The sequence below is a fragment of the Hemicordylus capensis genome, chromosome 5 (assembly GCF_027244095.1).
Source record: "Hemicordylus capensis ecotype Gifberg chromosome 5, rHemCap1.1.pri, whole genome shotgun sequence".
NCBI lineage: Eukaryota > Metazoa > Chordata > Lepidosauria > Squamata > Cordylidae > Hemicordylus > Hemicordylus capensis.
In genome coordinates this window covers 138,309,097-138,331,113 of record NC_069661.1, presented here as the reverse complement: position 1 = coordinate 138,331,113, position 22,017 = coordinate 138,309,097, and the positions used below count along the sequence as shown (strand labels likewise).

The following is a 22,017-nucleotide window of genomic DNA, read 5'->3' as shown; positions in this document are numbered from 1 at the left end:
TATGACAACAATGTTTCTACATGAAGCAACCAAAATAATATTTTACACAGAAGAATATAAGCATGTCTAAATGCTTACTTACAGAAGTAAGACTATTCTCAGATTAGAAAACTGACAGTAGCTATAAAAAGCTATTTGTTCTTTTCTTTTTCCTAAATAAAATATTGCATCAATCTGTTGCTTTTTCCTGTTTTTCTTTTTTTGGAAGATTAAAGATATTGCCATGGGTTCTCCCATGGCCCCAGAGGTAGCCCATTTATTTATGGGAACTTTTGAGTATATTTATCATATCAATAATCCTTTATCTGGTCTTACTGTATTCTGGTGCCGCTTCATCAATGACAATTGCTTTATTTGGAAGGGCAGTCTGCAACAACTTCATGAACTTCAAGCATGGACTAATCATAGACATACCAGTATCCAGTTTGTTCTACAGGCTGATTTTCCCCAGGTTCATTTTTTAGATGTGTTGGTCAGAAAATCTGATCCACAGATACACATCTCTCTGTATAAAAAAACCCACAGACTGCAATACTGTGCTCAGCTTTGATAGCTGTCACCAAAGAAATGTCAGATATAATTTACCATATTTTAAATATTGGTTTTTGGTCTCTGATATTTCTGGCTGTCAGTATAAACCTATCATTTCTTTACTGGTATGAGAAACATTTCTAATTGACTTGTCCAAAGTCTCCCTTCAAAAAAAACAGTCCATACCGATATTTGGATCTAGTCTCCCCCCAAGGACAGCTCACTTGTGGAAATTGTGTATATTGCCACTGCACTTCTAAACGTAATGAATTTACCAATCCTGTTGACCAAAATACATACACTGTATTAGGGATGTGCAAATCAGTTTGGTACAAAATGATTTGTACCCAAATTTAGCTGATTCAGGTGATTTGTAGACAGAACAAATCACCCCTGTGCTCAATTGCCGAGATTTGGGTACAAAACATATCACCCCAGATATGTACCCGAAAAATTCAGAGATTTGAACCTCCATTTTGTGGCCAAAGTGGGTTGGGTGGTAGTGCCCAATGGGTGGAAGCTGCCACCCAAATTTCAAAGAAATTGGGCAAGGGAGTGATTTTTAAAAAATGAAGTTTGATGTCCACACGTCTTTAAGCTTTGTCCCATAGGGAATAATGGGGAATTCCAGCAGCCTTAGTTATATAACTCCACGTGGGAGGCACCAGGGTGGCCCAGAGCAGGTTGTGGTGGGTGGTAGTGCCCAATGGGTGGAAGGAAGCTACCATTCACATTTCAAAGAAATTGGACAAAGGAGTGATTTTAAACAAAAAAACAATTAAGTTGGCATGTCTTTGTGGCAGATTTGGGGCAGAAAAGGGGTTTCAGAGACAGAAGAGTGTGTCAGGTGATAGTGCCCCAATGGGTGCCTGCTACTACATAGATTTCAAATAAATTGGTGAAAGAGGTGGTTTTTATTTTTTTCTTCTGAAATTTGCGCATCTTTACGCTTCCCCCCCATAGGAATAATGGGGCTTTTAGCAGCCCCATAACTCCACTTGGGGGCACCAGGGGGATCCAGAGTGGGTTGTGGTGTAGTGCTTAAAAGGTGCCAAACAACCCCAAACCCACAAGCCCATAGGGCACTGGGTTTTGTTGTTTTCAATGTCTGAAGTGTTCTTAGATTCTCTGGCAGGAAATGAGAGTGGATTTCTACCAGAGAAATGGGGGGCACCAGGGTGGCCCAAGCGGAGTTATAAGGCTGGAGTTATAAGGCTGCTGAAATTCCCATTCCCTGTGGGGAAAAGTTTAATGATGCGCCAACTTTAAAAAAAATTAAAATCACCCCTTTGCCCAATTTCTTTGAAATCTGGGTGGTAACTGCCTTGCACTCATTGGGCACTACCAACCACCCCACTCTTTTGCCCCTGGCAGAGGCGTAACTAGGGAAAACGGCGCCCGGGGCAAGCACTGAAATGGCGCCCCCCCACGCCCCCCCTTAGGTTTTTCCTCACAAGCGCCCGCCGCCGCCACCGCCGCCAAGCCAGGCCACTGACTGGTCGCCAGGCGCCAGCAAAGCAATGGGGGGGGCGCAGGCGGCGCGGAAGGGACTGCTCGTGGGGAAGGGGGCACCGACGCGCTCCCTTGACTGCTGCAGCACTGCTGCACTGAGCAGGAAACATTTGTATTAACAAAAAAAAATTTAAAATTAAAAAAAAATTGGTCATGGCGGCGCCCCCCACGTGACCAGAAAAGATGGCGCCCGGGGCACGTGCCCCCCCTGCCCCCCCTATAGTTAAGCCTCTGGCCCCTGGAAACCCTTTTTGGCCCCGAATTGATTTGGATTTGGATTTGGAAAATTCGGGTACAAATTGAATCTGGGGTGATTGGGGGGGCATATTCTGACCCAAAACAAATCAGGGGTGATTCGATTCAGGTACAAATAAAACAAAAACAGTGGATTCATGTACATCCCTACACTGTATATCATTTTACCACATGTAATTCTGCCTCTGTAGTTCATGTTGTTCAGTGCCCCCATCAATTACTGTATGTGGGCAAAACAACTAGAATTCTAAAAAAGAGAAGAGGTGAACATTTATGTGAAATCAAATATAAAAATATCAAAGCACCATTGATCAAACATTGCTTACAACAGAAACATACTTTATCAGATTCTTCATGTTGGGCTTTACAACATATACCCTCATGCCCTGATAAGATCTTCTTGTTAAAAGAGGTTGTTGTTATAAGATCTTGTTATACTAAGATTACAGCTTAGACGCTAGGGGCCTCAATAAGGATCTTGATTTTACAGTACTATAATTTCTGTATGGTCAGCAAAGTATTTTTGTTGTGTTCACATTTTTAATTGGTTTTTCCATAGATAGTTCATTCTGTTTTAGTAATAAAGAGTTTGTACCTTGTTAACCTGTTAGTTTCATTGTGTTTCACTCATGGTTTGCTGTTAAACTAATTAGTCCATACACTTGTGGTCTCCTTACCTTGAGCCCTTTCTCACTATCGGTGAGAAAGGGCTTGAGGGAAAGCCGGGAGGAAAGCTACTAGCACTTACCTCCCCCCAGACGATCCCTCTTTTCTTCCTGGGCGGGAAGATGATTGCCAGCAGCTGCCAGAAGCACGGAGGGACAGGGGATGAGAAGTGTCGCCCCACCATCCGAAAGTCCCGTAATACACCACGCACTTGCATGGGGATTCCCATTATGCTGTCTGGGGACCCCTCAGTCTCCCAGCCCTGGCTGCAAGCAGCTAGGGCTGGCAGACCAAACAAATGAGGTTCAGAGAACACTTACTCGCTTAACCTCATTTTGAAGGGTGGTAGCCACTTGCCTCCCACTGCTGCTCATGAGAACAGCCTCCTTATATAATATGAGTACTTCTTCTCTACTGAATAGCTAAGCTGTTCAGAAGTCAAGTATTGTGCCATGTAAACGACTGTGAACTACTTTTCATGTTATACTCTTTTGTAGTTCTTGTATTTTCGTTTTTATTCTTTTCAATATCAATCTATTTGATCAAGGTGTCATTTGGTATTCCTATATGGGCTAGTCACTGCATGTGTTGTGTTTAGTCATTTTATTTTAGTCAATTTGATTACTTTTGTTATATTATTTAAACCTGCCAGTTTGTATGTGAGAAGCTGTTTATTATAATCTGTTTAAATATCTTTGTTTGAATTTGTTAGTTATGTTTGCAAGAAGCTATTTATCATAACCTTGGTTCAGTTAATTTAAATATCTTTGCTATACTATTTTAACTTGTTAGTTTCTTTCCATTTTAAGTTTATCTTATTCCATTTTTATAAGATCATAATTGCAGATTGTTTTTATCTACCTTTTAATAGTTCTTTTAATAATAATTTCTTCATGGTTATATTTTACATGTTGTAGTCCCCTCGAAATGCATTGGGTTCTGCCTTTTAATAAACTGTATTGCACCATTCCTGTTTCCTTCCTACCTACCTGTTGTTGTAGTGCTTTTGCCTCCAGCATGCTTCTGGTATTATTATTTTTAATGCATTAAAAATTCATTTCTATGAACAAAAAATAAAAAAATAAAAATATATAAAGTTTTACAAAAATAGAGCCAACTCTATCAGTATCTGTGCAGGAAAATAAACAGGATTTTGTGTATATACACTGTTAAATTTAGATTGCACCCAAAGCTGTACCTAGGTAATTTTGGAGCCTGGACCTAAAGGCCTTTGGAACACCTCCCACCCCCGCAGCAAGTTAAGCATCATCCCTCTACACAAAGACACACACACACACACACACACACACACTGACACACGCTGTATTTTTAATTGTGTGCTTTTAGAATCTTTAACATTGTGAGCCTTTTGGGGACAGGAGACCATCTTATGTATATATTTTTCTATGTGAACTGCTTTGCGAACTTTGGTAGAAGAGCAGTATATTAATATCCTTAATAGTAGTTTAACACATGGGTTCTTGAGGGCACAAACAGCAACTGAACTCACAAGAATGTAAGAATATAAAACAGGTATATTTATGCAAATATGCATTAGCAGAAACTTTTCAACACACAACATATTCCCCTCCCACATATTTCTTTCCCCACCCCACCCCCACCCCGTTTCTAAAGCAGACGTCATGCTCAGTGCCTGGCACAGGTCACAGTCATGCTTGGCCACCTGGCACTGTGCTGGCCGGCAGCATGGCGCAGCGACCAAACTACCTAGGACAGACTAAAGATTATTTGGGGGCCCCCAGGGGCTGTGGAGGCCCTGGACTTCAGCCCAGTGGGAATAATCAAATATGTATCAGAGGCAACATATAAAACAGGTGTAAATAGAACTGTTCAGTGTATCTGCAGTTAGTCAGTATCAATAGATTCCATCTTTTTAGATTCCAGGACCCACCTTTAACCCCAGCCTACAACGTGTGAAACCTTTTTAGTTTGTATATCTGTCTGTCTTTTTCTCTTTCTCTATTGTTCTCCCTCTCTCTTAATGGGAGAAGGATGTTGCTGACCTGACACTTCCTGTCATGCTGAACTATACTGCGTGTTTCATTGTCAGTGCTGCACCTCAAGACTCTGCTCTAGTTGTGCTTAGTTATGTATGAGTAGTTGTGGAAGAATATAGATGGGGATGCATATTCAGATGCAGTTCAAATACACACCTCATTGAAAATAATGCAGCACATTTGGATGAAAGCTTCATTTGATTGTACATCATCCATCTGAGGTGCATGTCCAAATGTGCATCAATCCACTGTGTGCAAGTGGATTAGAGTGAGGGAGTATTATCCTTAGCAATGAAAAGATCTTCCCTAATTCCCCTGACACTCACTGAGGCGCTACACACGATCTGTGCATAGAGCCTAAGCGGGCTCTGTGGGAAGAGCGAGCTTAGCCCACTCTCCCTGCAGACAGGTAGGGAGCTCGCCCTGGGTGGCTGGTTCAGCCACCCACACAATTACTGGCTCCATCACGGAACCAGTAAGGGTGGCAGGGATTGAGGGCCACTTGGCCCTTGGAAGTCCCAGAATGTCCCACGCAAGTGTTCTGGGCATCCTGGGTAGACCCCCAAGGTCGGGAGGCTTGTTGGAGGTCTCCTTGTGAGTCGGGGTGGAGCCGTGCCATGGCGACTCACGATCACCAAAATGAGGTTAGCAGAGCGCTTGCTCCACTAACCTCAGTTAAGGGGGAGAATTAAGCGAGCTAACTGCCAGGAGCCGTGTGCCTCCCAGTGGTTCTCATGAGCACACAAAAGCGTGCTGGGATCCCTTAGCCCACTTTGGAGCAGTCATGTGAATAGCCTCACTCTCTCATAAACTGTTTTACATCCTTTTACATCCTTTTACAAAAGATCTTGGAAAAGATCTTGGAAAAGGGATACACTCTCTGTGGGGGGCAAAAGGATTTGTTTAAAAGAAAAAAGTGATCCACACTAGACCATGACCTAGGAGACTGCACCAATGATCATTCTAATGCATTATGAATACCCTGTGACAGAGGCAAAGCCTTTTCAGGCTGAGTGGGATCTTCTTCTTCAGCACAATAAATAGAAAACAAAGGCATTAGGAATATCTCACTTTTGTCTTGAACAGGTTTGTTGAGTAAGAAAGATAATGGTTGCTTTATTTCCTTTGAACATCATGACAAAATATTGACTTCAGTAGGCAAACACTGAACATTTGATCCCTAATGTTGTCATTGTGCTACTTCCTCCTCTCCCCCATTTTGATGTGGCAATTAGTTTTATTAGCATTGACAGTGTTAATACCAATTTCCTCTCTTTGGGCCACCATATTCAAAGTCTGGTGGGCATTAAGAGATTTATTGTTGACCACATAATTTGAGTTCATGTGTGTGTGGTGAAAATGAGTGAGACGAATTGCACAGAAAAGTGGATGCCACAACAATGCAGCATGATCGCCTCTGCTGACATAGCTCTCAATAGCTCTCCCTCTGTGAAAATAGGGACTGTTTGCAAATTAATTAGTTTCTGGCAACAGCTTGATTGTTGACCTAGAGTTTGTAGAGTGGAAGAACAATCAGATTAGTGTGTTCAATATAAAGGCCCAGTGCAAAGCTGGAGTGTGGTTTGCCAAACACTGCAGAGCATGAATGGAGTGAAGCAAATTCTTCTTTGAGGCACCATGGCAAAGGTTAAGTGTGATGTGACCAGGGCACATGTGCCATAAAGGCGCATGTGGGGGGAGGAAGAGATTAGAAATTTTCATCTGCATGATGCCAGTTAATGCTAATTGATGATTGGAGTTCAACAGACACATCCTACATGGATGAGGAAAAGGCTCTGTTACAGGGAATAATTCATTTTTATAAGCACTAAAACTGAGAGTTCAATGGGAATTTATCCCAAGTAAGTATACATAGGTTTGCACTCATAGCCTTGTCTCTACCTTCCAGTATAACAAGATCAGATAAATTGTAATTAAAAATTACATATTTCTCAATTGCTCACAAATATTGAAATAATTAGATAAGTAGTTCTCTTATCTTTCAGGCAAGAAGGTTACAACTTTGATGGATTAATTTTACCTTTTTATTTGGGGTTTATTTTATAATTGAATATCTCATTGTCACTTTATTTGAAATGATAGTTCTATTGGTCATCTTATGTAAATTTGTGCCTTATGGTCTTAAACCTTTTTATTGTTAAAGGCTTAATGTTGTATTTTGGTATTTCTATTCTTACTGGAAATGCTGGACTTCTACCATGCTTTTGCACAGCTCCCATTCATTTCTTTTGAAAGACAACATCCTGTTGGATTTTGTCAAATGTGATAATAACTGCTGTTTGTGGTTGGAACCAGCTGACAAAACTAATTTGTCAATGAATGCAGTTCATACAATAATGTTAGGTTGATTCATGCAGCAAAAAGAAGGTCACCACCTGGCTACAAGAAACGGGATAAAAATTCAAAGATGCAAAGAATACACATTTTAAAATAATAAAAACTTCTTTGTATGCTTTTGAATTTTAATTATTTGGTATTTGGTATGTTACATGCATACACATTATGATAAACACCATCCTTCAAAATAAATGTTATCTATGCACATTAGTATTTAATGGAAAGATATTTTTTCCCCTTAAGTTGATGCTTTTGCTGGCTTCAGGTATAAAGGAGAACCATGACTTACCATTATGAGGATGTGCCTTGAGAGTCATGGGTTCGTGTGCTCCCACTCCCCTCTCCTTTTTCATCTATGTGAGGAGCTGGGTGTAAACTTTGCTTCTGAATTAAAGCACAGTTCCACACAAACTCAGAGAACTGTGATTTCTTTCAAACCCACTGCTAGGTAAGGCAAATCAAGATCAAACCATTGCTGCAGATCCAGATATATTACCCAACTGGTCTGAATCAACCACATCTCCCCAAGTTCAGATGTAATATGGGAACTGTGGTTTAGTTCAAGTAAAAAGCAAAAGCTTTTACTCTCGTTCTCTTATGAAAATGAGAGTTTAAAAGAGTACAAAAGAACAGGGAACTCACAGCTCTCTGAGACTTCTTCTCTTTATGAGAAATCATGGTTTTCTGTTACATCTGAACCAAGCTTTTGAGCTTTCCACTACATGTTTAAAAAGACTTATATTCTCTGGTGTTACTATTGAATAGGAATATGCAAAAACTCAACAATCCATTTCCTTCTGAGAGATATTTTGATAGTCTTGTTGTAATTATTTTGGCTTTCCTCAAAAATTCAAAGGAGCAGGGCTGGTCGACCAATGAGGCCTGGTGGAGGGGACCAGGTAGCTGACTAGACAGCTGATCAAGGGAAATGATGAGGGAAGAGGTGCATGGTGTTGCCTCGAGCACTGGATCTTGGACCAGGTCTGTCCAAAAGTTCTGGATAAAATTGTCAGTTCATTACTTTCAATAAACTCTAAATCAGTATACAATTGATCCATGTGTAGGGACTCATGGGGTTCAGTGGGGAGAGTGGGCTTAGCCCGCTCTCCCTGCACAGGAGCAGTCGCTTGTTGCTAAGAGGATGGATCGGTCGCCCAGACAAGCAGTGGCTTTGGTCGGGCACTCCCACGAGTCCGACCGTGGCTCACCAGAGAGTTCTAGGGGGAGGGGAGCCCCAGGAAGGCACCACACAAATTCCCCCTCCCCTCCCCACACCTCGAGTGTGTCAGCCATAGCTGCAAGCAGCTGCGGCTAACACACGATCAAAAATAGAAGGTTAACGGAGTGCTCGCTTAACTTTGTTTAAGGGTTAACCCCCTTTAAGGGGAAGGGTTGTTAGGCGGGCTAGCTGCCGTGGAACCACTGGGCTCACCCATAACTACTTACCACTGCCGGTGGCAGCAGCTGTGGCAACGGCCATGGGGGAATGGCTGCAGGGTGGTGGCAGCAGTGGTTCCCCCCCATCCTCACCTGCCTCCCCAAAAGTAGGCCAGTTCAGGCCTTCTTCGGCCCAGTTCGGGCCTTCTTAAGTCCAATATGTGCCTCTGGGCATTGTGGTCATGCAAATGGCCTCTGAGCATGTGTGGAGGCCACATCGAGTCGATGTCAACTGCTGGAGACCACAGAACCATGTGGTTTTCTTTGGTAGAATACAGGAGGGGTTTACCATCTTATGCACAGTATGAGAGTATGCCTTTCAGCATGTTGCTATATCACTGCTGCCCGATATAGGTGTTTCCCATAGTCTGGGAAATTTACCAGCAGGGATTCGAACCATCAACCTCTCGCTCCCTAGGCAAGTTACTTCCTCACTGCGGCATTAGGTGGCCATTGCAAGGGTTAACCATTCATCAAATAGAAACAGTTAAAGAATAAATTATCTTACATTTGCTATGTTTGATCAGGTGGATGTTTAATGGTATATTTGGAGCTGGATCATAACCATATTTACTCAGTAGTAAGTTCTGGAAGCAAAAGTCTCCCAGATTTTTGTACTTAGTTTCCATTAATGTAGTGTGGTGGATGCATTTAAATCAAGCCCTTACCATGCAATTTAACCTACATCTATTGAATATTTACACCAAGCAATAGAGTATTTAAGCAATCTCATACCAGCTATGGTTTGATATCAGCCATGACATTATTTAATTTTCAGAATTTCCAGAGGTTAAAGCTCAGTGAACTCTAAATAGTTGGCAACATAGAGTGTAATCCCATGACACATCTCTGCACAAGCAGTAATATACATCATATTGTATGCCAAACTGAAAAGGCAGTGAGGGCCCCAGAGGGCACAAGGAGATCTGCAGTCACTGATTTGCCATATTTCTGTTGCAATTCTGTAACTACAAATGTGTTGCCTTGCTTTAGTGCAAAAGACCGAACAACAATGGGGATCAATGGGGATAATTAAATGATTCACAGAATAAAAGCAACTACTGTCTCAAGTTTTCAACAACAACAAACCAGCATAACAAAGCCAAGCCTATAATATCAGTTATTTCACTGCATTTAGTTTCCTCATTCACCTTCATCCAGCAACAGAGAGAATCCCTCTGCAACATACATACATGGGGGATTGGGATCATGCCTGCAGAAGTAATCTCTGTGAGTAGTTTCTCTCATAGATTTGTAACCATCTGCAGCCTGAATTGTGGATGAGCACCCAGATAAAATGAGTCTGATGCAAATCTCATTCACACTATATTATGCTGAACTTTGCAATCTACAATGCAATACATATTGGAATATAAATTCCCAGCCATTTTTCTTGGACTGCAAATGGATTGCCTATGATCAGTCTGTATCTTTTAATAGATTTGTCACTGTTCTAACTCAGCTACAAGTTGTACATGCCATATCACAGAGAAATGATTCCTTACTTTTTATTTATAAGGCTATGTGCCTGATCAAGAAGGTTATTATTGGAAATACTGGTACATAGCCTTGTGTTGTTGTGTGTCAGTAAAATGTCAGAGTCCTGATATTGTGTAGAAGGTCCAAACTTGTGCCAGCATCAGAAGATCTGGTCAGATGGAAAGTGAAGATATTTGCCCTGTGGCAGTTAGAGGACTTATAGCAGCCACCAGGGCTTTCCCACCACTCCAGTTAATCAAGTTCATCACCAGAATAAGACTGTTGCACATAAACTGCATCTTCAAATGTGGTGGGCAGTGCAGAGTGGCAGGTAGATACTTCCTACAACTCTCTTATTCTGACTTTCAAAAAGGTAACGTGAACAGGACAGAAGGGAGGAACAAGGAAAATCAAGGCAGTAGGTGCTGCTCCCAGGTGAGGTTTTGGGGGAAACCATCCAGGTGAGGCAGCCAGATTTGGCAGGTCTATGGAGGAAGTGAGAAAGTAACTACTCTTGGATAAACGTATTCAAGCAGCTGCATATGTTTTCCCCTGCAGGGGGCACAATTTTTGACAGGAGGTCTGAGGGGAAGACTTCCTCTTAAAACTGCAACCTCAGTGGTTAAATTATACAAAAAGAAACACAATTTAAGAAAACTCATGGAACATTATGGGGCTATTCTCTTGCTCACAGAAAATTGGGCTAGCCTCTGCTAGCCCGATTTTCTGTGATCGTGAGAACCACCGGGCACGGCTGCGAGCCTGGTGGTTCTAGAGCAGGTAACCCACTCAAGAACCCCTGCTCTAAAACCAGGTTTGTGGAGCGAGTGCTCCGCAAACTTGGTTTTGAAGATCGTGAGTACCTGCAGTGTGGCTTTGCGCCACACCTACTCATGAGGAGACCCCCAGAGGGGAGGCGAAAAGCCGCCTTCCGGCTCTGGGGGTCTTGCCAGCATGCTGGAGCTTGCGGGGGCCAATCGGCTCCCTCCCAGTCCCCACCGGCTCCATCACGGAGCCAGCAATCGTGTGGGCGGCTGATCTGGCCACCCAGGGCTCTAGCCATGCTCACCGCCCCAAAACTGGGTCTCACTGATCGTGAGACCCAGACGCCTGATTTAGGAGGATGAGGGGGTTCCTGGCTGTACACTTACAATTTTAACTCCATGTCTCCAGACAAAGTTAATTAGCAGTGTTCTCCTTAGTTGTGCACTTCCGCTGCGAGTGGGGTAGATAAATGATCTCCACTCCAAATCTAACAAATACAGCATGCCTGGTGCTCCAAGGTGAATGTCCAGTCTCACTCGTTTCTGCCCACAAAGGTTTGAAGCCTTTTCCTTTCCTTCAGCTCCTCATGCTTGTTGGAAAGTCCACAACATCTATCTGCATGAAGAGAAAAGTCAAGGCTAGTTCATGTTCTGACAAAGCCCTCATAAGAATGCAACTGGGGGATCGCAGGACTGAATTTTTCCCTTCACATTGCACTTGTATGGGGAAGCTAGTTCAATGTACGGGAAAGCTTGTTCAATGAGAAGGGTTCAAGCCTAGCCCCCATTTTGTTTTATTTGTTTCTTGCTTGCTTGATGCAGGGAGGGATTTTAAAAATTTATTTTAAACTGGGAATAGATTGCATGTGTGCAATCCTCAGCTGCATTCTGAAGTGTTACAGTCCCACTTGCTTTTTGGCCTTTTCTCCCTCCTTTCTGGTAAGCAAGTCATTGGCTGCATTTACTTTAACTGAAAGCACTTGCAATTTTATTCCTCTGTAGATTTGCAACCAGTGCTATACTGCTATGAAAAAAGAAAAAAAATGTTTATTTTATTTATTTGTTCACATTTTTAAACCTCCTAAATATGTATCTCTAGATGATTTACAGAAAATTAAAATACAATACAAAAATTAAAAGTAATTGAACAAATATTTAAAACAATTTAAAATGTAACAAAAAGTGTAGTTTAACAAATGCATCTAAAGGAGTGTTTTTTAAAGCTACCAGAGATGGTGAAGCTCTTATTCCAACAGCTATACAGAAAACCTGGCCCTGAGTTGCACCAGACAAGTTGGTGGCAATTTTAGACAGACCTCTCCAGACTATCTCAATAGGTGGAAGGGCTCATGATGGAAAACATTCTCTTAAATCCTTGTTTATAAAAAACAGGAGTTCATAGGTAATAACCAGCACAAAACCATTACAAAATTTGCCCCCAAACCTACCAAATACTATGAAAAATCATTGAATGATTTATTCATGGTTATATGGATAACCATTACAAAATTTGCTCCAAAATCTACTACCAAATACTATGAAAAATCACAGAAGCTGTTGTAAAATAGTTGTGATTTCGGAATATATGTACTAGACATATTGGTTGATCTCAACAGAGACACTAAATATGTAAAGAACATTATTTTGTTTTGGAGGACTGAATATTTTCTATGAGGACTATATTGAAAATCAAAGCCATGAATAAAAACATAGGAACAAAAAGATAGGGAAGAGTACAAAGTACAAAATAGCAGTTTTAAATATAAATTTAAAAAGGAGGATTTGGAGGAAGTCTGGTACAGTGTCTTGCAAAACTGGCAAATAAAAGTAACTTAAAGTGAGTTTAAAAGGTTAAAATGAGATCTACAAAAAGAGAGCCATCACACGTTAGCACTGCGGCCTGAAGACTGTCAAATATTATCCATATACATTCTGCGTTGAAGCCCAATATGTTATCCAACAATAGCACTGTCAAAATTATGTACTTGATGATTTATTTCCTTGCTTGCACAGCTTGTCTTGATTTTGTAAAGAAAATGTATTTTCAATTACGTTAACAGCAAGATAGATGAGGTGGAAGGATACAGTGTGACTAACCAATCTTGAGGAATATTTTTATTTATGTAATATAGCTCTGATCTGTATTCTGTATACAGCTCCTTTTTCATACAGACAAAGCAAAACCAAAGACAACTTTTTAGGATGAATCCATCAGTTGCCTTCAATATTCTCTAACCTTTAGCCCCAGAGGCAGCTCAGGTTTCAGAGGGCCCCCACCATGGACCCTGAGAGAGTGCTTCTGCCATCACCACACAAAGGCTACACCCACAGAGAATCAGCAGCCTTAGGGATCACTATTTCTCAGGGATCTGCAATAGGCCCTTCTGAGGGTCCCAGGCTACCCAACAACAGACCCGTCCATCTGGAGGGGCCCTGCAGTGCCAGCGAGTGACGGGCAGCCTCACAGGCTGTCTGCACGCCCGCCTCAGCTCCTGGAACTGCCTACTGCCACCATGTGTGCTTGCCTGGGGGAGGGGGGAGGCAGGCCCCACACCCCCTGTGTTTCAGAGCAAAATACTGGCCAGCACTACGCTCTCAGCATGGCCAGGGGATGTTCTCCTGGCAGAGAGCGCTGGCTGGCATTTGCTCTGAAACGGGGCGTGCGGCCCCTTTTCAGAGCAAGGCCATGCACCCTGCAGCATCTGACATATGACATCAGATGCAGCGGGTGGGCCCCTTCGCCCCACACCCTGCAAGGGATGGCGCTGCCCAACGATGCTGGCACTGTTTATTCCCAACCTGCAATATGGGACTCACTTTTAATTATTACAGACTGTTTCAATATTTCTTCTCCTACTCCCATCCCTTTCCCTCTCTCTTTTTATTCTCCTTTCCTTTATCCTACCCCTAATAACCACCACATCCAAAAACCAAAATCCTTAACAACTAGATTAGAGAGAAACACAAGACTGTCTCTGAAAATGACAGTCCTTCAGTGGTCTTCCAGCAACTTTGTGACAGGTTTTGATGTCACAATGTTATGCATTGTGACATCATTAGACATTTCCAATGTCATTGGCTGGTGGGATGGTGAAATGCAGAGGGTTGTGACAATCAGGACAAGGATACCATATACTACACATTGTGGAAGGAGAGAGAAAGAACTTGATAAAAAGCTGCCATTTTCATTGGCAGCATCCTCTTTAACATGTATTTTTGCCAAATAATACACTCTCTTTTAAAATGAATCTTGTTTGAAATATGAATAGATTAGAATAGGATTTAGTTCTTTGGTTTTTCACAGTTGGTTTGCACTAGACATGGTAACAAAAATAAAGCGATAAAGGTCATTCACATGACTGCTTGGGCTGGGGAGGGCTGGGGGGAAGGCAGGATCATGCCTACCTTACCCCCCCCCCCAATCTTGGCCTCTTTGGGGCACCACCACTCACACACCCACATGACCGGTGTGGCAGTGGTTGCCCAATGTGGAATCGGGAGGAGGAAGTCCTCCTGCATCCCACAGTGCACTACACGGGCAGCAGAGAGGCAGCCTACTGCAGTGCAGCAGGGCTTCTCTCCCTGGCTGCACTGAAGTTGAGGCTGTATAGCCATGGCTCCCAGTGGCTGTTTTTAGATCCTTGATGATGCATATGATTGGGCAGTGAGGTAGAGGTGTTTGTGCATTTTCCTACCTCACTTTTAACCTGGGTTTCAAACCTGGGCTATCCGATGAAGGAGCGATGGGATCAGGAGTGATCTTGGTGCTTCTCTCAACCAGCCCAACCCAAGCTAGCACTGTGCTACACAGGTAGGGCTGGTTGTGAGAATGACCTCATAGTCTCTCACACTTCCATCTTTGTTAAAGCAAAGCAAACCTGCCTCTTTGGTTGTGATAATTCACTGCACGGTTAAAGGCATAGTAATGCATATCAGAGTTGGTTTTTCAAAGTGTGCAGTAGTATAAATTCTTGGCAAAATTCTATAACTAAAGTTGGTTTTTAAAAATATGGCAAGGCATTCATGTAATCAGGAAAATGGATTCTGTGACTGGTCTGTTCCATTTTGTTTCTTTTCCTGCGATTTCATAAACTTTTGCTTCCCTCTACTTCACCCATAATCAACACTCAATGCCACATCAGTGATAAGCCCATAAATTAGGTGCACTGAGCTAAAGTACTGTGGTTTATTCTTCACATGTTCTGTTTCTAAATTAAATTGGAAATTACACATTGTATCCACATGAATACCAAATAGGGTTGTCATAATTGATGTGATAACACTGAATACCAAAAGGAGTAATGAAGAATAATTTTTTGTCCTCTGCTCTGCCAACTGTTGTCTCCATGCCTTGATGAATTTTATGTTGTTTCACTAGCGTGACAGGTTAGTGTAAAAAACAATCATTCAACTCGTGCTTATTTCAAACTTTACTGCTGCTATGGATTTAATCTTCCTTTAATAGATTTTGTGTCAAGTTTGTCTACGCTACTTGTGAAAGTTAATTATAATACACACAAGAATATATTCAATGTGACCTCAGTTTTGTGGCTGTCTCTGAATCTATAAAGAAAACAAGTAAGTGCTTAAAATGTAACTGCAATGAAGGGGAAGATTTGGGGATAAGTGGAACACAAAGAATCTCAGGCATGGAAGTTAAGGCAAGTGTGGAAATATATCAGGCCTATATAATGCAGGACAAGTTGTGAACATCGAATTCAATTCCTTAGCAGAGACAACAGAAAAATCCTGTATACAATTTCCCCCATATCACGAATGCAATTTAACAATAGCACTGGCCACCTCTCTGGTGTTGGTGTCCCATGTCTTTTATGTTGAAAATTCTGAAAAATCACCCCTTGTTAAAATACTGTTTACTATAGGAAAAAAATGGTGCTAAACATCCAGACAATTCCATTATTACTCCTTTGTTTTCAGTGGGTTTGTGGCTGCTTATTCACATAACATCTGTAGTTGCAAAATGGGTCTCCAACCCACACACATACAGTTCAGGTATGAAAATGAAGCAACTTGAGGTGATCAGAAAACTAAATTATGCTAAGCAAATACTAAGTATGCTAAGCAAATACTGAGATGTGGTGTGTATGTGTATTGGGGGGGGGCAAATGTCACTATTGTGAGAACTGTGGTGGTAGGGGTTCACGGGGGTGTGGGAGTGTGTGGAAGACAGAGTATGCCTTAAACTTGCTGAAAAATGTTTCCCTGCCAGCATCCCACTCTGTTCTGTGCAGTGCTCTGTCAATGCTAAAGGGCTGTTCCACAACTTCAAAAGCAGCCCTGCTGGTGTAGTGATGGAACTTTAAAATGCTTCTGAGCAGCAGCACAGTGCTCATTCCCATTGGAGACAATGGAAAGGAGTTCAGTGCTGCAGCCCAGAAGCACTTGAAAGGCATTTCTTAGTGGACCCCTCATTACTTCGCCAGGGATATCTTTTAAGTTGTGCAGCAGCCCTAGCAGGTCCTTAGCATTGAAGGAGGGCTATGCAGAATGCCACACAGAACTTGGATAACAGTAGCTATGATATTGCACTTTGCACTTGCAGCCCTCCCCAAAGGCACATAATGCAAAACCATCCTTATATCTGGTTCATGCAGATTCATGATTATGACACAAACAGATGTGGGACTAGTTGCCATTGAAAAGTGATTTCGAGTTGCCCTTGAGTGGTGCTAAATATTCTGTTAGTTTTGAGTAATCCATGATAGGCAATTCACACATGCAGACATCATCCAATTCTCAATGAATGACAAACATGCAAATATGAAGTGGTCCAAAGTCAACCTTGCATGAACTTTGCAGTTCACTTAAAGTTAAGTGTGTACATACAGTTTTTTCAAGTATGTTATCTCATCTAAACTTGGTTAGTAAAGATAATTATCTCCTTAAAATTAAACAAGTGAGGCAGCTGATATGCAATGTTTTGTGAGAAACCTAATTTACTTGGAGAATTACAGTATAATTTCCCTCAACTTCTGTGTTCATTTTTTCTTCATCATATAATTAGTCATTACAGAGAATCAAAACTATTGTTGTCTCTTTAAGAACAAAGACCTTGAGAACGGATAATTATACCACAGCTCAACATTTTCTTTCTTCTTGCCTTGCTGAATATAAAGTGTTGTATTTGACAATTTTGCAAAGAAGTAAGTTTTTCCTCATAGGGTGGGTAAAGCAAATGGGAAAAACTGCTTTAATGACCAGTCTTGAAAATACAAAGCCCTCCTTTGCCACGTTGGCTTTACAAGTAGTTTTGATTAAACCACTGAAAGTTGTTAATGCAATAAAAATCCAAGTACAAAAATATACAAGTTTATTCTGTTTTCCATCTCTAATGTTTTCAAATTCAGCATACCAAGATTTTTCTGGAGACTGGGCTATTCCAGAGGTTATGTGTATCCAGGATTATCCCTTGGTGATATAGGCCATCATTCAGCCTCAGGAGTGCATGTTCTCCCCTCCTATGCCCCCCAATTAGAATTCTACTTCCAATTTGGTTAGAAAGAAGCCAGGATCAGACATTACATACAAACTATAGGGTTGTGAGGTTTTTTCCTCTCTTGTTTTTGGCCTGAATCCGAAACACCCCCATTTTGTTCTTTGTTTGAAATCAGCCAATCCAAAACACCCCCAAAATATTTTGTTCTTTGTTCGAAATTGCAAAATCCAAATCCAAAATGATTTGGATGTTTAAAAATGGCCCCAGGGCAAAACTAGTGAATGGGGGTGGCAGTGCCCAATGGGTGGAAGCTACCACCCAAATTTCAGAGGAATTGGGCAAAGGGCTGATTTTTGGTGAATTTTTGAAGTTTAAGATTTTTCCCATAGGGAATAATGGAGGTTTCATCAAAAGCATAGCTTCACGTCGGGGGAAAGGGGTGGTCCAGAGCAGAGTAGGATGGGTGGTAGTGCTCAGTGAGGGCACGGAAGCTGCCAGAATTATTTCAAATTTGGCAGAGGGATGATTTTTAACAATTTAATGGAGTTTACGCATCTTTAAAGTTCTTTCCCATAGGGAATGATGGAGGTTTCAGCAGCCCCATAACTACACTTGAGGGCCCAGAGTGAGTGGTGGTGTGGAACACATAGGGTGCCAAACACCCCCATGGGTTGCTAACCATGGGGTACCGGGTCCTCTTGTTTCTGAGATGTTTTGAGTGTAGATTATTCTCTGGTAGCATATGAGAGTGGATTCATGGTTTGTCGTTGAAAATCTGATATGCTACCAGAGAATCTACACTCAGAACACCTCAGAAACAACAGAACCCAGCAAATTTCGCAATTGCAAAATGGAGATCCAAAACAGCCAAAACAACAAAACTTTTTGTATCAGAAACAGGGACGTTTTGTTTCGGCTACAAAATTTTCTGTTTTGAGCACTGGGTGTTTTGTTTCGGCTACAAAACAGCCGAAATGGCCTATTTTGGGCACAAAACATTTTGTATCCAAAATGAAACACACACCCCTAACAAACTGATTGATCCTGGCTTATTCTAACCAGTTAGAATAACTGGCTTAGAATGGTTAGAATGGGTGCCAGCTACCATCCGACCAATTTTCAGGGGTCCAAACCGGTCCGAACCAGTTCGAAACGAACCACCCCTGGTTCGGTTCGAATCCAAACAGAACCGGGGGTGGTTCGGTTCGGATCCGAACCTCCGAACCGGAACCGGTTCGGATCACTGGGGGTGAGGCACTATCTCACTAATAATAATAATAATAATAATAATAATGATAATAATAGTGCATGGTCAATATTTGCACAATATAAGTGGAAAATCAGACATCACCAAGACCTGGCAATGGCTTAAGAATGGCAACTTGAAGAAACAGAGGGTTTAATACTGGCTGCACAAGAACAGGCACTAAGAACAAATGCAATAAGAGCAAAAGTAGAAAAATCCACAACAAACAGCAAGTGCCGCCTTTGTAAAGAGGCAGATGAAACAGTGGACCACCTGATCAGCTGTTGTAAGAAGATCGCACAGACTGACTACAAACAAAGGCATGACAAGGTAGCAGGGATGATACACTGGAACATCTGCAAAAAATACAAGCTACCTGTAGCCAAGAATTGGTGGGACCATAAAATTGAAAAAGTTGAAGAAAATGAAGATGTAAAAATTTTCAATGACACACCATGAATCCACTCTAATATGCTGTCATAGAATCCACACTCAATACCTCAGAAACAAGAGAACCCTGTACCCCATGGGTTAGAAACCCATGGGGGTGGTTGGCACCCTATGTGCACTACACCACCACTCGCTCTGGGCCACCCCAGCACCCCGCAAGTGCACTTACGGGGCTGCTGAAAGCTCCATTATAACTTATTATGAGGAAAAACCTTAAAGACGCGTAAACTTCAACAATTAAACAAAAATCAGCCCTCTGCCCAAATCCTTTGAAAAAATTCAGGTAGCTTCCCTGACCCTAACTGGCACTACCACCAACCCCACACTGCTCTAGGCCACCCCTTTCCCCCCGACGTGAAGCGATACACCCTTCATTATATCTAATGGGGGAAAACCTTAAAGACACGTAAACTTCAACAATTAACCAAAAATCACCCCTTTCCCCAATTCCTTTCAAATAATTCAGGTAGCTTCCTTGCCCACCCTAGGAACTACCAGCCACCACACTGCACTCTACAACACCCCTTTCCCCCCGACGTGAAGCTATACATTTGCTGCAATCCTCATTATTCTCTATGAGGAATTCAAAAATACTTTAACAATTCACCAATAATCAGAGGAGTGTCCAATTACCTTGGGATTTTTTGGGTGGTAGGCACCCCTATCTGTCTACCACCCACTCCGCTTTTGTGCCCCTAGGTGCTCCACAATAGGGGATATGGACTGGTTCGGGTCCCATTATACTCTATGAGAAAAATAATTAAAACATTTCAAATATTCATAAAAAATCATAGGGGTGTCGGATTGCTTCAGGGTTTGCATGGTTGTTGGCACCCATGGGTGCTCCACAATAAGGAATAATGGTCTGGTTCGAATCCCATTATATCCTATGAGAGAAAAAATAAAAATAATTTCCAAAAATTCATAAAAAATCGTACGAGTGTCCGATTGCTTTGGGGTTTGGGTGACAGGTACCCCTGGGTGCCAGCTACCATCCTAGCTACTTTTTGAGATCCAAACCAGTTCAGTTCAGATCCAAACCAGTTCGGATCCAAACCAAACCAGGGGGTGGTTCGGACAAAACCAAAACCGAACCACCCCCTCCTGGTTCGGACCCAGTTTGGATCCAAACCGATCCGGGCAAACCGGTTTTGTGCACATCCCTAAGGGTGACAGAGGTTGCCCTTCTGTGTGCTTTCACAGCGGTAGGAGCCAACATAGGCCACCGTGATGCTGCCCTCCCTAGGGAGGGGAGGGGGAGGCTGAGGGATGGGGAGAGGGGGAGAGAGTGTGTTCGGGGGGGAGAGAAAGAGAGAGTTGGGAAGGGGGGAGAGAAAGTTGGAGGAGAGCAAGAGAGAGTTGGGAGGGGAGGAAGAGAGGGAGAGTTAGGGAAAGCAAGAGCAAGAGAGAGTTGTGGGGGAGAGTTGTGAGGGGAGCAAGAGAGATGGGGGAGTTGGGGAAAGGGAGGGGAGTGAGAGAGTTGGAGGGAGAGTGACAGAGAGAGTTGGAGGGAGAGCAAGAGAGATAGATGGGGGGAGTGGGGAAGCTGGATTTTCCGGGGGGGGGGGTTCAGAGAGAAATATTTATATACTGCTGTTCAACAAAAGTTCCCAAAGTGGTTTACATAGATATAAATTAAAAAATGGCTCCCTGTCCCCAAAGGGTTCACAATCTAAAAAAGAAACATAAGATAGATACCAGCAAAAGTTACTGAAGAGATGCTGTGCTGGGGATAGATAGGGTCAGTTGCTCTCCCCCTGCTAAATAAAGAGAATCACCACTTTTTAAAGATGCCTTTTAATCTTAATATAGTTCAATTATAGTGTTATAATTCAATTATAATTCAATTATAATCTCAGTACTATTCATTTGCAAGCACAATTTTCTTCTGTTGTAATTTAGTCACTGTATTTCTTGTTATAAGTTATTAGATTGATTTTTTTACCCTTTGATTCATCTAAGCTTGAAATGCTGACACAAGCAAAGCATGTTTCTACTACTTAAGTAAGCTAACAGTAGTCAAGGAATCTTAAGGCCAGCTTTATCCAGGTATCTCTTTTGTTTCAATTAGATGCCATATATCAAGAATGCCTTAATTGTTGCTCTTGCCAATGAAAACTCTGAAGAACTGTAAATAGCAAAAGGAGCACCCATAATGTGGAATTCATAGAAAGTGCTGATTGAGTTATGACACATTTTATTGTTAAAGGAATAGGGAGAAGGACATTGAAAAAAGAATACATTATTTGCATTTTATTTGCTTGATTGTTGTATAAACAGTACTATTTTTAGACTTGGCATTGAGATCAGAGACAGGGTTCTAAGCATTGTTAATATTTAGAAAGTTTACCACTGTGCCTTTGTTCCTCTTTGATCATGCTTAAACATGTTTTAGTCATGCTTTAAAAAAAAAAAGTCTATTTTTTTAAAACACATGAGCACAGATTGTTTAACATTGGGGAGACGAAGTGCACACAGCACACCAAACCACCATCTTAAGAGCAGAGTGGGGTTGGATCAGAAAAAATACCTGGGCCATCATCTGAATGGCAAACTGTAGTATTATTCCTCCATGGCAGAACTGGCTGCTCCTGTACTGATGGAGGGACTCGCACACGGTCCCAGGCATATGTAAGCATACCTTTTGGGCCCATGTCCTATTGAACTTAGTGCAGAGTATCTAACAAGCTTCACACACTTCCACTGTGGCTTATCCAGGGGCGTACCATCCTTTAGGCAAGGGGAGAAAGTTGTCTCCCGGCCTGCTGCCTCAAAGGGCCCCCTAGAGGCAAGTCACATGATCAATCCCGACTCCCCAGGCTTCCTTCGGTATTCCTTCCTGGC

General features: G+C 42.1%; 1 protein-coding gene and 1 long non-coding RNA gene across 8 annotated transcripts in view; one reads left to right on the top strand and one right to left on the bottom strand.

The window, feature by feature from the left end:
- Positions 1 to 22,017, top strand: part of SEMA3A (semaphorin 3A) — a 332,084-nt gene that overhangs the window by 241,178 nt on the left and 68,889 nt on the right. The window lies entirely within an intron of this gene.
- Positions 10,654 to 13,958, bottom strand: LOC128327787 (uncharacterized). The gene is made up of 3 exons (XR_008308784.1): positions 13,838 to 13,958; positions 11,408 to 11,636; positions 10,654 to 10,741 (listed from the first exon to the last, which is right to left on the bottom strand). It is a non-coding gene; the product is annotated as an uncharacterized LOC128327787 (long non-coding RNA).